Raw genomic sequence first — 12,990 nt, 5'->3', positions numbered from 1 at the left:
TAAGAATGCTTGTGACTTTTGCACATTGATTTTGTATCCTGAGAGTTTGCTGAAGTTGCTTATCAGCTTAAGGAGATTTTGGGCTGAGACGATGGGGTTTTCTAAATATACAATCATGTCATCTGCAAACAGGGGAAATTTCACTTCCTCTTTTGCTAATTGAATACCCTTTATTTCTTTCTCCTGCCTGATTGCCCTAGCCAGAACTTCCAACACTATGTTAAATAGGAGTGGTGAGAAAGGGCATCCCTGTCTTGTGTCAGTTTTCAAAGGGAATGCTTCCAGTTTTTGCCCATTCAGTATGATATTGGCCGTGGGTTTGTCCTAAATAGCTCTTATTATTTTGAGATACGTTCCATCAATACCGAATTTATTGAGAGTTTTTAGCATGAAGGGCTGCTGAATTTTGTCAAAGGCCTTTTCTGTGTCTACTCAGATGATCATGTGATTTTTGTCTTTGGTTCTGTTTATATGCTGAATTACATTTATTGATTTGCATATGTTGAACCAGCCTTGCATCCCAGGGATGAAGGCCACTTGATCGTAGTGGATAAGCTTTTTGATGTGCTGCTGGATTCGGTTTGCCAGTATTTTATTGAGGATTTTTGTATCGATGTTCATCAGGGATATTGGTCTAAAATTCTCTTTATGTTGTGTCTCTACCAGGCTTTCATATCAGGATGATGCTGGTCTCATAAAATGAGTTAGGGAGGTTTCCCTCTTTTTCTATTTATTGGAATAGTTTCAAAAGGAATGGTACCAACCAACCACTCTTGTACCTCTAGTAGAATTCAGCTGGGAATCCGTCTGGTCCTGGACTTTTTTTTGGTTGGTAGGCTATTAATTATTGCCTCAATTTCAGAGCCTACTATTGGTCTATTCAGGGATTCAACTTCTTCCTGGTTTAGTCTTGGGAGAGTGTAAGTGTCCAGGAAATTGTCCATTTCTTCTAGCTTTTCTAGTTTATTTGCGTAGAGCTGTTTATAGTATTCTCTGGTGGTAGTTTGTATTTCTTTGGGGTCAGTGGTGATATCCCCTTTATCATTTATTATTGCTTCCATTTGATTCTTCTCTCTTTTCTTCCTTATTAGTCTTGCTAGTGGTCTATCAATTTTGTTGATCTTTTCAAAATCCAGCTCCTGGATTCATTGATTTTCTGGAGGGTTTTTTGTGTCTCTATCTCCTTCAGTTCTGCTCTGATCTTAGTTATTTCTTGCCTTCTACTAGCTTTTGAATGTATTTGCTCTTGCTTCTCTAGTTCTTTTAATTGTGATGTTAGGGTGTCAATTTTAGATCTTTCCTGTGTTCTCTTGTGGGCATTTAGTGCTATAAATTTCCCTCTACACACTGCTTTGAATGTGTCCTAGAGATTCTAGTATGTTGTATCTTTGTTCTCATCAGTTACAAAGAACATCTTTATTTCTGCCTTTATTTCATTATGTACACAGTAGTCATTCAGGAGCAGGTTATTCAGTTTCCATGTATTGGAGAGGTTTTGATTGAGTTTCTTAATCCTGAGTTCTAGCTTGATTGCACTGTGATCTAAGAGACAGTTGTTATAATTTCTGTTCTTTTAGAATCTCAGAGCAAAGAATTTTGGTTCACCAATGAAGAACCAAGACTGGCAGACACTTATGAGTATGTGAAAACATCGAGGTCACCCACTTCAAGCAATCTTATTTATGAGGAAGAAAACAGGCTTTCCGGTAGCCATTGTCTACATTAGGCTGAGGTGGAGCATAGCTCATTTTGCTTCCAGCTGTCCACAGAGGTGGATGGCAGAACCCCATTCCTGTCTTCTTGAAACTGACCTGGAGAGGACCCCAGGTGAAACAGAACCCTGGATCTGCTCATTCTCTGTGCCCCTGGATAAGTAGCTAGGGAAGTGGATGTCCCTGCCTTATGGCAGAGCTGCCTGCCCAGTTATTCATTTGTAATACATGGCCTTTAATGCATTGAAGTGAATTTATTTTATAACTAATTTGTTGAGCGTTTTTATCATAAAGGATATTACTTTTTTTAAGAAATGAAAGCTTTCTGCATCTATTTAAATGTTATGCTTGGTCCTGGGTCTGTCATTCTGATCAGAAGCTGAGAGCTTCATCCATTCCTAGAGGAGAGCATGAGAAAATCAGATCTTACATTCTGTGAACATGATCTGCTTATAAAGTCTACTGTGAGCGTCTGACTCCCTAAAGTAAATTGTGGCTCAGGAACTGTCATCTGCTTTCTTCACTGAATTATGCCAAGTGTCTGGAAAAGTGCTCTCTCTATATATGTTATATATGTATAATGAATAAATAAACCCTAATTACAACCTTTTTAGTTATGTCTGAGTGTACTTGGGGCCCCTTTCTCAGCATGCAGGGGCACAGAATCTCTCTGTGTGAAAGACAAAGTCCAGCTACCAGGAAGCTCGAGTGCCCTTTACAAATGTAAGAATAGGTTTGTTTTCTATATGCTTTTCCAATCATAGAGGGACATGAATCATTGTGACATGAAAAAGCTTCTGGGGTGAAAGAAGAGAAAAAAAAAATGTGAACAACCAAAACATACTCCAGCAGCCTTTCCACCAAGCCAAACATTAGGGATCCACTTTTCATGTTTTATGCCATTTATGTCTCACAAAACCCACATAAGGTTGTGGGGGAAAGTTAAATATTAAATTTGAATTCAACTGAACATGGACACAAGCAATGGTCACCAAATCCCAGAACAGGTTGCATGAGCTCCTTGAAGCATTCGTCCAGCATTGTTTAGGATAAATCTCTATTTCATCTATTCCTATATGTTAGCTATTGAAAAACAACACACAATCACAAAAACATGTTTGCCATTTCGTGTTCCTTGAGCCCAGTTGTGAAAGGCCCTCATGACTGGACCTCATGCCAAGACCTCTCCTTGTCTATGCACGATGGGTGGCTGACTCTGGAGCCCAGGCTGTGGCTTACTGGTCTGGTGATGAATCCTTTATAGCCTGGTGAGTATAAATATGTATATATTGCTTCCCTTCTCCCTTTCCCATTGCAATTTGTTTATTATGGTTGCTCTGCCATTTATGTGAGATAAAGGTTGTTTATCCTTAAAGGGATTGTGGGTATGTTTTTTTCTCCAAACATGCATCTCCTGTACAGAACAGAGGTTCATTGTACAGTTCTCTACAGAGATGCACATTGAGGCTGATAGAGATACACTGGTATCCTAAGACACACTTAGTATCTGGCAGAGTCACCACTGTGCCTTGGAGAAGACATATGCTCACCTACTAGACAGCTGGTCCAGGGACGATAGAGTGGTGGGGAAGTCCTGGCAAGAGTTTAGAAAAGTGGTAAAGAAGGAGAGAGTTTGAATCTAGAAGGCTGCTGTCAGGGACTTCATCAGCTCCTCCCTTGTGCCTGTCTTGGAGGGTTGGCATCATTCATACCTCTAGGTTCAGTATAGACTCATTTCCTCCTGGGGAGGAGACAAGACCTTCATGACAAGAACATGAAACGCCAGAGGATTGGAATGTGGAGCTCAGATTGGGAGAATCCCATCCTTCAGAGACTTAGGCATGTGGAGGACATGGGTGTTTATGGTGAAAAAGGTTTTAGGCTCCTGATGTCAAATTTAATGTGGAGCTAGATAATAATTAAACCTTGGATACATTCAAGGTCTTCACGATATTATATCAGTTGTAAGACAACAGCACCTACCTGTATTAATAATCTTTATGAACAGCATTATCTCAGAGAATTCTCAAAAAAAAAAATCTCAGTCTAGAAATGAGAAAACAAGGCTTTGTGATGTCAAATGGCTGCTCAAAAACACACAGGTAAGAATGAGAATCTTCCACAGTGAGGGTTGCATGAAATTCCCTTTAAGCTACCTGAGGCTCTGTGTCTGTCCCTGACATAGAGGGAAGGGCATGGGGAAGCCTCACTTTCTTCCTATTTTAAAGACAGGACACAGGACAAGATACCCTAAGACAATACTTTTGACTTAAAGCAACTTAATTAGGTCTTGTAAAACCTTAAAAGGAGTCTGGAGAAACAATTACAGTAATTCCACACCTGGCAAAGGTGTCAATGCTCGGGGACTCCAAGGTGAGAGAAACCCCTCACAGGGCCAAGGAATTGAGCAGGTAGCTCAGGGAACAGAAAACCCAAATAGGTATAAACCAACTGAAAGGTAACTCAAATATAACTGTTGAAAAATTGAAATAGAAACATAGGTTTTTTTGCCACATAGATTGACAAAAAATTAAAAGAATGTTAACATCCAAGGGGGTCTGGATCCATAAAAGCAGATAAATTCAGAAACTACTGTTGTACCACATCTTATACATGTCCTAATAGGCTGTAACAGTTTGCTATGGCTTCCATAGTACAGTACCATAGGCTGAAGTGCTTTAACAGCAAAAATTGAGTTTCTCACAATTCTAGAAGCCAGAAATACAACCTCAAGCTACTGGCTGGGTGGTTTCTCTGAGGTCTCCATCCTTGGCTTGTAGATGATCATCTGCCATCTCTGTGTTCACAAGATCTTCTCTTGTGCTTTTCTGTCCTTACTGCCTATTCTAAAAAGGGCTCCAAAAGGGCCGTACCTTTCACAGCCCTTTTGGAATATATTCTGGCTTTATCTACTAAAACTTCACATTTTCCTGTTCTTTCACTGAGTAATCACTTTCCTGGGAGACTATAATCTACAAAGGATTAGTAAATGTTGTGAACTAGTTGCATTCCCATCCTAAAAATTATATATTCATGTCCTAACACCTAGTGCCTCAGAACCTGATTATATTTGAACATATAGTCTCTGCAAAGGTAATCAAGGTTAAGTGAATTAATTGGGTTTATCTTAATTCCACATGACTGGAGCCCTTATTAGAATATCAGAGCCATTAAGTGCCTGTTCTTGGAATTGCTTTCAGGACTCATTGAAATTTGTACTAAGCATGGGTTCTGGAAGTCAGGCAGCTTTAATAGGCTGTCAGCCCCACTACTGACCAGACCTGTGAGTGGGGCAGAAACCTCACTGCTTTGTTACTTGAGGCACCACACCACAAATTTAATGCACCCAATCCCCTTTTCACTTTTACCTATCTTTCTCTATAATCACCATGAACTGATCTCTGCTAGCATTTTTATTCAAATGGATAAGCATATGTTATATAGTATATATTATTCTTCCTCATGTTCCTTTTGCTATACTGTATATTTCCACTCATATAAGGTATTTAGAGTAGTTAAGTTCACAGAAACACAAAGCAGAAGAGAAGTTCCCAGGGACTACAGAAAGGGTAATAGGAGGAGGGGTTGTTTACTGGGTACAGAGTTTCAGTTTTGAAAGACTGAAAAAATGTTCCCTATGAAAATGGACAATGGTTGCAAAAGTTGTGAATGTATTTCATTTCTTTAAACTGCACACAAAAAATTACTAAAATGGTTAATTTTATGTATTTTTATATTTTACTAAAATTAAAAAAAATACTTTTTAAAATGAGCAGACTACAATTATTTGCAACAGGTGACTGAATATCACAAATGTGATGTTGCATAAAATAAAGTACACGTGCCAACTTAGGCAACATGGTGAAACCCTGTCTCTGCTAAAAATACAAAACAATTAGCCGGGCATGGTGGTGCATGGCTACGGTCCTGGCTACTCAAAAGGCTGAAGTGGAAGGATGTTTTAAGCCTGGTAGGCAGAGGTTGCAGTGAGATCATGCCACTGCGCACACCAACCTGGAGAAAATAAAGAAGGAAGGAAGGAAGGAAGGAAGGAAGGAAGGAAGGAAGGAAGGAAGGAAGGAAGGAGAGAGAGAGAGAGAGAGAGAGAGAGAGAGAAAGAAAGAAAGAAAGAAAGAAAGAAAGAAAGAAAGAAAGAAAGAAAGAAAGAGAGAGAGAAAGAAAGAAAGACAGGAAGGAAAGAAAGACAGGAAGGAAAGAAGGAAGGAAGGAAGGAAAAGAGAGAAAAAAAGGAAAGAAAGAAAATAGATGTACACATATACATACTATATAATTTCATGTATATAAAATACAACAATCAAATAAAGCTGAGGTTCCAACTTCCACTAATGGTGGAGTAACTTGTTGAACTGTCACATTGTTAAATGATGAAACTTGAATAAAATATATTATCATAGAAAAAAATCTGTGCATAGTACATACATAATATGTGTGTAGAAAAACTGAATGAGGATTTCAGCTATGCCCACTGCAGGGGAGATAAGTATTGGCTTGACACTAGCCCAATGAACCCTGTTTATAAAACAAAACTCTTAAATGTAAAACAACAAAATCCAGAGTTTCTATTGTATAATTATCATTTATAGTTTCTAGTACACAATTTTAAAATTCATAAGACATGTAAAGAAACGTGAAAATGTAATCCATACACAATATCAAAAGCAGGAGGAAGAAATCCCAAGATGTTGCCATCAACAGGCAAGAATTTGAAGGCAGTTTTTATGAATATGGTCATGGGGAAAAATAAAATATTCTCATCATAAACAGATGTGGAACTTCAGCAGAGAAATAGAAGTTATGTATAACAACAACAAAAGAAACACCTAATAGAAAGATAAGGAAATGAAAAAAAAAAACTTTTGAGTTTATCCACAGATTTAAAACAGAAGACACAGCAATAGAAATTATCCAGTCTGGAAAAAAGGAAAGAAGAAAAAAAAACAGTACAAAAAGTTTAAAGGAAATGCACAGAGCTTTCGAGACCTGTGGAATGACTGAATCTGAGGAGACAAAAAAATTAAATAGGGAACAAAAGTAAACAACAACTGATAGCGGAATACTTCCAAAAACTGTCCAAATACCTAAATATTTATATCCAAAAGGTCAATAAATACAAAACAAAATACAAATAAAACCACAGCAAGGCCATATTGTGGTTTATGAAACTGGCAGGCCAGGGCTTTTGCTTGACTTGCTGTGATTTCTAACTGCTACTATTTATGGATATTATGGAAATAAATAGTAAATAGAATGGAAGATAGGTTATTCTCAGAGTGTTTTTTTTGTTTTGTTTTGTTTTGTTGCAAAGATGACTATTATCAAAGGCAGATGACTTTCCAGCCTTCGAAATTTTTCATTTCTTACTTTGGAAATTCTTTAAATTTGTTTTTTCCAAATCGTGTAGTAATATTGATGCTTAAGAAAGACGTCTCACAGATATTCTACCCTTGTGCATCTTCCTTGCGCATAGCAGAGGCTGTGCCTAACGCAGAATGAGAAGCATGTAGCAGTGGAGTGCTACTTAGAATTAATCTGAAAAACTAAAGGGAAACATAAATTGAGGATTCTCACTGTTAAGTTTCACGGAAAATTATAAAAAGTGCTTCTAAAAAGGTATCTTAAAAGGAAAATTAAGAGTTTCCAAGGGAGCTTTATTCAGGGCAGAAATGTAGACATTGTATACTACCTCACTACATGAACTTCATAAATGTTTTGAGAAGGACCAAGGGGCTTGGTTCTGTTGGCTTGTATTAAGTATGGCCAAGAAGTCCACACCAGAATATCAAAGTCCTGGGTTTCCTAGCTGTAGAAAGAAGGGGTCACGTCTTTCCCCTGTGACGTTTTCTCTATTACAGTGACAGGAGCATCCCTCTGAGAGGTTTGACCCAGGTATGAGCCATACAGCTACCCCGGGGGTCCAAGGAGTGAGAAGAGAAGAAAAGGTGGCTTTGAAAACGCAAGTACCAGACTACTAGGGACCAGGTATTTTCATTTGTGGCAGTGAACTGATGGTTTCAGACTGAAGGCAGCTTCCCGCAAGGGATCCCGAGAGGCCCTGGGTCCCCACCACCGAAAGGCTGCACCGTGCATGTTCAAAGGGGCGTGGCAGGAGACGGGTGACGAGAAGGGGCGGGGCTGAGGAAGGGGCCCTGCAAAGCGCTGGGCGCGCCCAGCTCCCCGATAGCAAGCGTTATGGCAACAGTGGGCAGACTGTGAGAGGCTCCCGGGATCTCTCTTGTCGGAGAAATCAAACTTCAGGCACAATTAGTCATGCAATTGGCACCTGGGGAGACTGTGTCACAATTACAAGTGAGACCACCTGCCCTGGCCAAGCTATCTCCTCGCACGCAGGAGAAGTTTGGGAAGAGATAGGCTCCTCTCAGCAGGGAGGAATTGCACTGGAAACATGGAGGGGGGAGGAGAAGACGAGATTTTCCCCGGAGTGTTGGAACTGTAGTCTCAGATCCACATCCAGCCTTCTGGTCGCGACAGTCGGACTATAATCCCTGCGTGCGCCGGGCTTAGAGGCGGTGCCAAGTCCTAGAGGAAGGGTCAAGAGGGTGGGTCCCTTGCAAGGCATCCTGGGAGTCATAGTCCTTAAACAGTTTCCAGCACATTGGTCGCAAGGCTACCGAACTACAATCCCAGCACGCATCGGGATGGGGGCGGTGTGTAACGGCTGGAGGGAAGGATAGGGAGGTGTATCCTTAGCCAGGCATGCTTGGAGTTATGGTCTCTTAACGGGTTTCCAGCGATTGGCCCCCGGCCTGCGGAGTGTAATCCCAGCATACACCGGGCTTCGGGGTGGTGTGTAGCACTGGAGGGAAGGAGGTGCGTCCTTAGCCAGGCATGCTTGGAGTTATGGTCTCTTAACAGTTTCCAGCGATTGGCCCCCGGCCTGCGGACTGTAATCCCAGCATGCACCGGGCTTCGGGGTGGTGTGTAGCACTGGAGGGAAGGATAGGGAGGTGCGTCCTTAGCCAGGCATGCTTGGAGTTATGGTCTCTTAACAGTTTCCAGTTCATTGGTTACAGGGCTACCAGACTACAATCCTATAGAACGAGACCACCACTTCTCCTGCTGTCTTTCCCAGCTTTTCCCTGTCTCACCTTTTCCCTAGTTTATAAGACAGGAGAAGGGGGAGAAAGCAAAAAGTTGGAAAGAAACAGAAGTAAGATAAATAGCTAGATGACCTTGGCACCACCACCTGTCCCTGGCGGTTAAAATAATAATGATAATATTAACCCCTGACCAAAACTACTAGTGTTTTCTGTAAATTCCAGACATTTTATGAGAAAGCACTGTAAAACTTTTTGTTCTGTTAGCTGATGCATATAGCCTCCCTGTCATGTTTTCCACTCTTGCTTGAGTTATTATGACCCTTTTACATGGATCCCTTAAAGTTGTAAGCCTTTAAAAAGGCCATGTATTTCTTCTTCAGGGAGCTTGTCTCTTAAGATGCGAGTCTGCCGAGGCTCCTGGCCGAATAAAAAACCTCTTCCTTTTTTAATTCGGTGTCTGAGGAGTTTTGTCTGCAGCTCGTCCTGCTACATTTCTTGGTTCCCTGATCGGGAAGCAAGGTGATTAGCGGATGGTCGAGGCAGCCCCTTAGGCAGCTTATGCCTGCCCTTTAGAGCATCCCTGTGGGGAACTTTGGCCAGCTTGAATGATGTGGATCCAGAGAGTGCTCCCGGGTAGGCAATTGCCCTGGTGGAACGCCTCATCAGAGCAGTGCACAGCAGGGCCCCGCAGAGGATCAACACAGTGGCTGAACACCAGGAAGGAACGGGCACTTTAAGTCCGGACATCTGAAACGTAGTAAGGCTAGTCTTTGGAACTTGCCCACTCCATTTGAGTGGAAGCATGGCCTGATCACCCATGGCATGCCTGTACTGGCACTTTGGTTTTTGTTTTTGACTTGACTTGAATTGTTTGATACTTTGGTTTTGGTTTTGATTCTGGTTTGGTATAAACTGAAAAGGTGTGTGTGCGCCCTTTTTACCTGTTCTTTGTTTTGTGGTGTGCATGTGGTGTGAGTGTGGTGTTTTGTCTCATAGGAAACATGGGTCAGACAAAAAGTGAGCCCACTTTGCTAGGAACTATGTTGAAAAATTTTAAGAAGGGATTTAATGGAGACTATGGGGTCACTATGACACCAGGAAAACTTAGAACTTTGTGTGAAATAGATTGGCCAACATTAGAAGTGGATTGACCATCAGAAGGAAGCCTGGACAGGTCCCTTGTTTCTAAGGTATGGCACAAGGTAACTGGTAAGTCAGGACACTCAGACCAGTTCCCATACATAGACACTTGGTTATAGCTGGTGCTAGATCCCCCACAGTGGCTAAGAGGGCAGGCAGCAGCAGTGCTAGTAGCAAAGGGACAGATAGCCAAGGAAGGATCCCGCTCCACTCGCCAAGGGAAATCAACTCCTGAAGTTCTGTTCGGCCCAACATCAGAAGATCCATTGCAGGAGATGACACCAGTAATCCCAGTGGTGCCCTCCCCTTACCAGGGAGAGAGGCTCCCCACTCTTGAGCCCACAGTGCTTGCACCCCCGCAAGACAAACATATCCCTAGGCCACCCAGAGTAGACAAGAGAGGAGGTGAAGCCTCAGGAGAAACCCCTCCCTTGGCAGCTCATTTTCAACCCAAAACTGGGGTACAAATGCCCCTGAGAGAGCAGTGGTATACTGGGATAGATGAGGATGGTCACATGGTGGAGAGGCATGTTTTTGTGTACCAGCCCTTCACCTCTGCCGACCTTCTCAACTGGAAAAACAATACCCCGTCCTATACTGAAAAGCCACAAGCTCTAATTGATTTGCTCCAAACTATTATCCAGACCCATAACCCCACTTGGGCTGATTGTCACCAGTTGCTCATGTTCCTCTTTAACACAAATGAAAGGCAGAGAGTGTTCCAAGCAGCAACCAAGTGGCTAGAGGAACATGTACCAGCTGATTACCAAAATCCCCAAGAGTATATAAGGACCCAGTTACCAGGAACCAACCCCTGGTGGGACCCAAATGAAAGAGAGAGTGTGCAAAGTCTGAACTGATACAGGGAAATTCTTCTGGAAGGATTAAAGAGGGGAGCCCAGAAGGCCACTAATGTTAACAAGGTCTCTGAAGTCATTCAGGGAAAAGAAGAAAGTCCAGCACAATTCTATGAGATACTAATCCTGATAGCCTTGAAAATCAGCGCATGATTAACATTACTTTAGTTAGTCAAAACGCAGAAGACATTAGAAGAAAACTGCAGAAACAGGCTGGGTTTGCAGGGATGAATACATCACAGTTAATAGAAATAGCTAACCAGTTGTTTGTAAACAGGGATGCAGTAAACCGTAAGGAAAATCGCAAACAGAATGAACGCCAGGCCTGACGAAACGCCGACCTGTTAGCTGCAGCAATTAGTGGGGTGCCCCCAAAGAGGCACGGGAAGGGCGGCCTAGGGAAAGAAACTCAGCCTGGCTGTCAGAGTCTGCAGCGTAACCAGTGTGCTTATTGTAAAGAAATGGGACATTGGAAGAATAAATACCCTCAGCTGAAAGGAAAACAAGGAGACTCAGAGCAGGAGGCCCCAGACAAGGAGGAAGGGGCCTTGCTCAACCTGGCAGAAGGGTTGTTGGACTGAGGGGGACCAGGCTCAAGTGCCCCCAAAGAGCCTATGGTCAGGATGACAGTCGGGGGTAAAGACATTGATTTTCTTGTAGATACAGGTGCTGAACATTCTGTAGTAACCACCGCAGTCACCCCCTTATCCAAAAAGACTATTGACATAATCAGAGCCACGGGGGTTTCAGCAAATCAAGCTTTCTGCTTGCCTCGGACTTGTACTGTAGGAGGATATAAAGTGATTCATCAGTTTTTGTACATGCCTGACTGTCCCTTTCCCTTGTTGGGAAGGGACTTGCTTAGCAAGCTGAGAGCCACTATCTCTTTTACAGAGCACGGCTCTTTGCTGCTAGACTTACCTGGAACAGGAGTCATTATGACCCTTACGGTACCCCGAGAGGAGGAATGGAGACTTTTCTTAACTGAGCCGGGGCAAGAGATAAGACCAGCCCTGGCTAAGCGGTGGCCAAAAGTGTGGGCAGAAGACAACCCTCCAGGGTTGGCAGTCAACCAAGCCCCTGTAGTTATAGAAGTTAAGCCTGGGGCCCAGCCGGTTAGGCAAAAACAGTACTCGGTCCCCAGAGAAGCTCTTGAAGGTATCCAGGTCCATCTCAAGCGCCTAAGAACCTTTGGAATTATAGTTTCTTGTCAGTCTCCATGGAATACTCCCCGCCTGCCTGTTCCCAAGCCAGGGACCAAGGACTACAGGCCAGTACAGGATTTGCGCTTGTTTAATCAAGCTACAGTGACTTTACATCCAACAGTACCTAACCCATATACATTGTTGGGGTTGCTGCCAGCTGAGGACACCTGGCTCACCTGCTTGGACCTGAAAGATGCTTTCTTTAGCATCAGATTAGCCCCTGAGAGCCAGAAGCTGTTTGCCTTTCTGTGGGAAGATTCGGAGTCAGGTGTCACTACTCAGTACACTTGGACCCGGCTTCCCCAAGGGTTCAAGAACTCCCCCACCATCTTTGGGGAGGCATTGGCTCGAGACCTCCAGAAGTTTCCCACCAGAGACCTAGGCTTCGTGTTATTCCAGTACGTCGATGATCTTCTGCTGGGACAACCCATGGCAGATGGGTACGCCAAGGGAACGGATGCCCTACTCCGGCACCTGGAGGACTGTGGGTATAAAGTGTCCAAGAAAAAAGCTCAGATCTGCCAACAGCAGGTACATTACTTGGGATTTACTATCCAACAGGGGGAGCACAACCTGGGATCAGAAAGAAAGTAGGTCATTTGCAATCTGCCGGAGCCTAAGAGCAGAAGGCAGGTGAGAGAATTCTTACCAGCTGTGGGGTTTTGCAGACTGTGGATCCCAAACTTTGCAATATTAGCCAAGCCTTTGTATGAGGTCAGAAAGTGGGGGGACCAGGAAACTTTTGAATGGGGATCCCAACAACAGCAAGCCTTTCATGAGTTAAAGGAAAAACTTCTGTCAGCCCCAGCCTTGGGGCTACCTGATCTGATAAAGCCTTTTACATTGTATGTGTCAGAGAGAGAAAAAATGGCAGTTGGAGTTTTAACCCAGACTGTGGGGCCCTAGCCGAGGCCGGTGGCCTACCTCTCTAAACAACAAGATGGGGTTTCTAAAGGATGACACTCATGTTTGAGGGCCTTGACAGCAACTGCTCTGC

The sequence above is a fragment of the Chlorocebus sabaeus genome, chromosome 19 (genome assembly GCF_047675955.1).
Source record: "Chlorocebus sabaeus isolate Y175 chromosome 19, mChlSab1.0.hap1, whole genome shotgun sequence".
NCBI lineage: Eukaryota > Metazoa > Chordata > Mammalia > Primates > Cercopithecidae > Chlorocebus > Chlorocebus sabaeus.
This window is presented reverse-complemented; position numbering follows the sequence as displayed.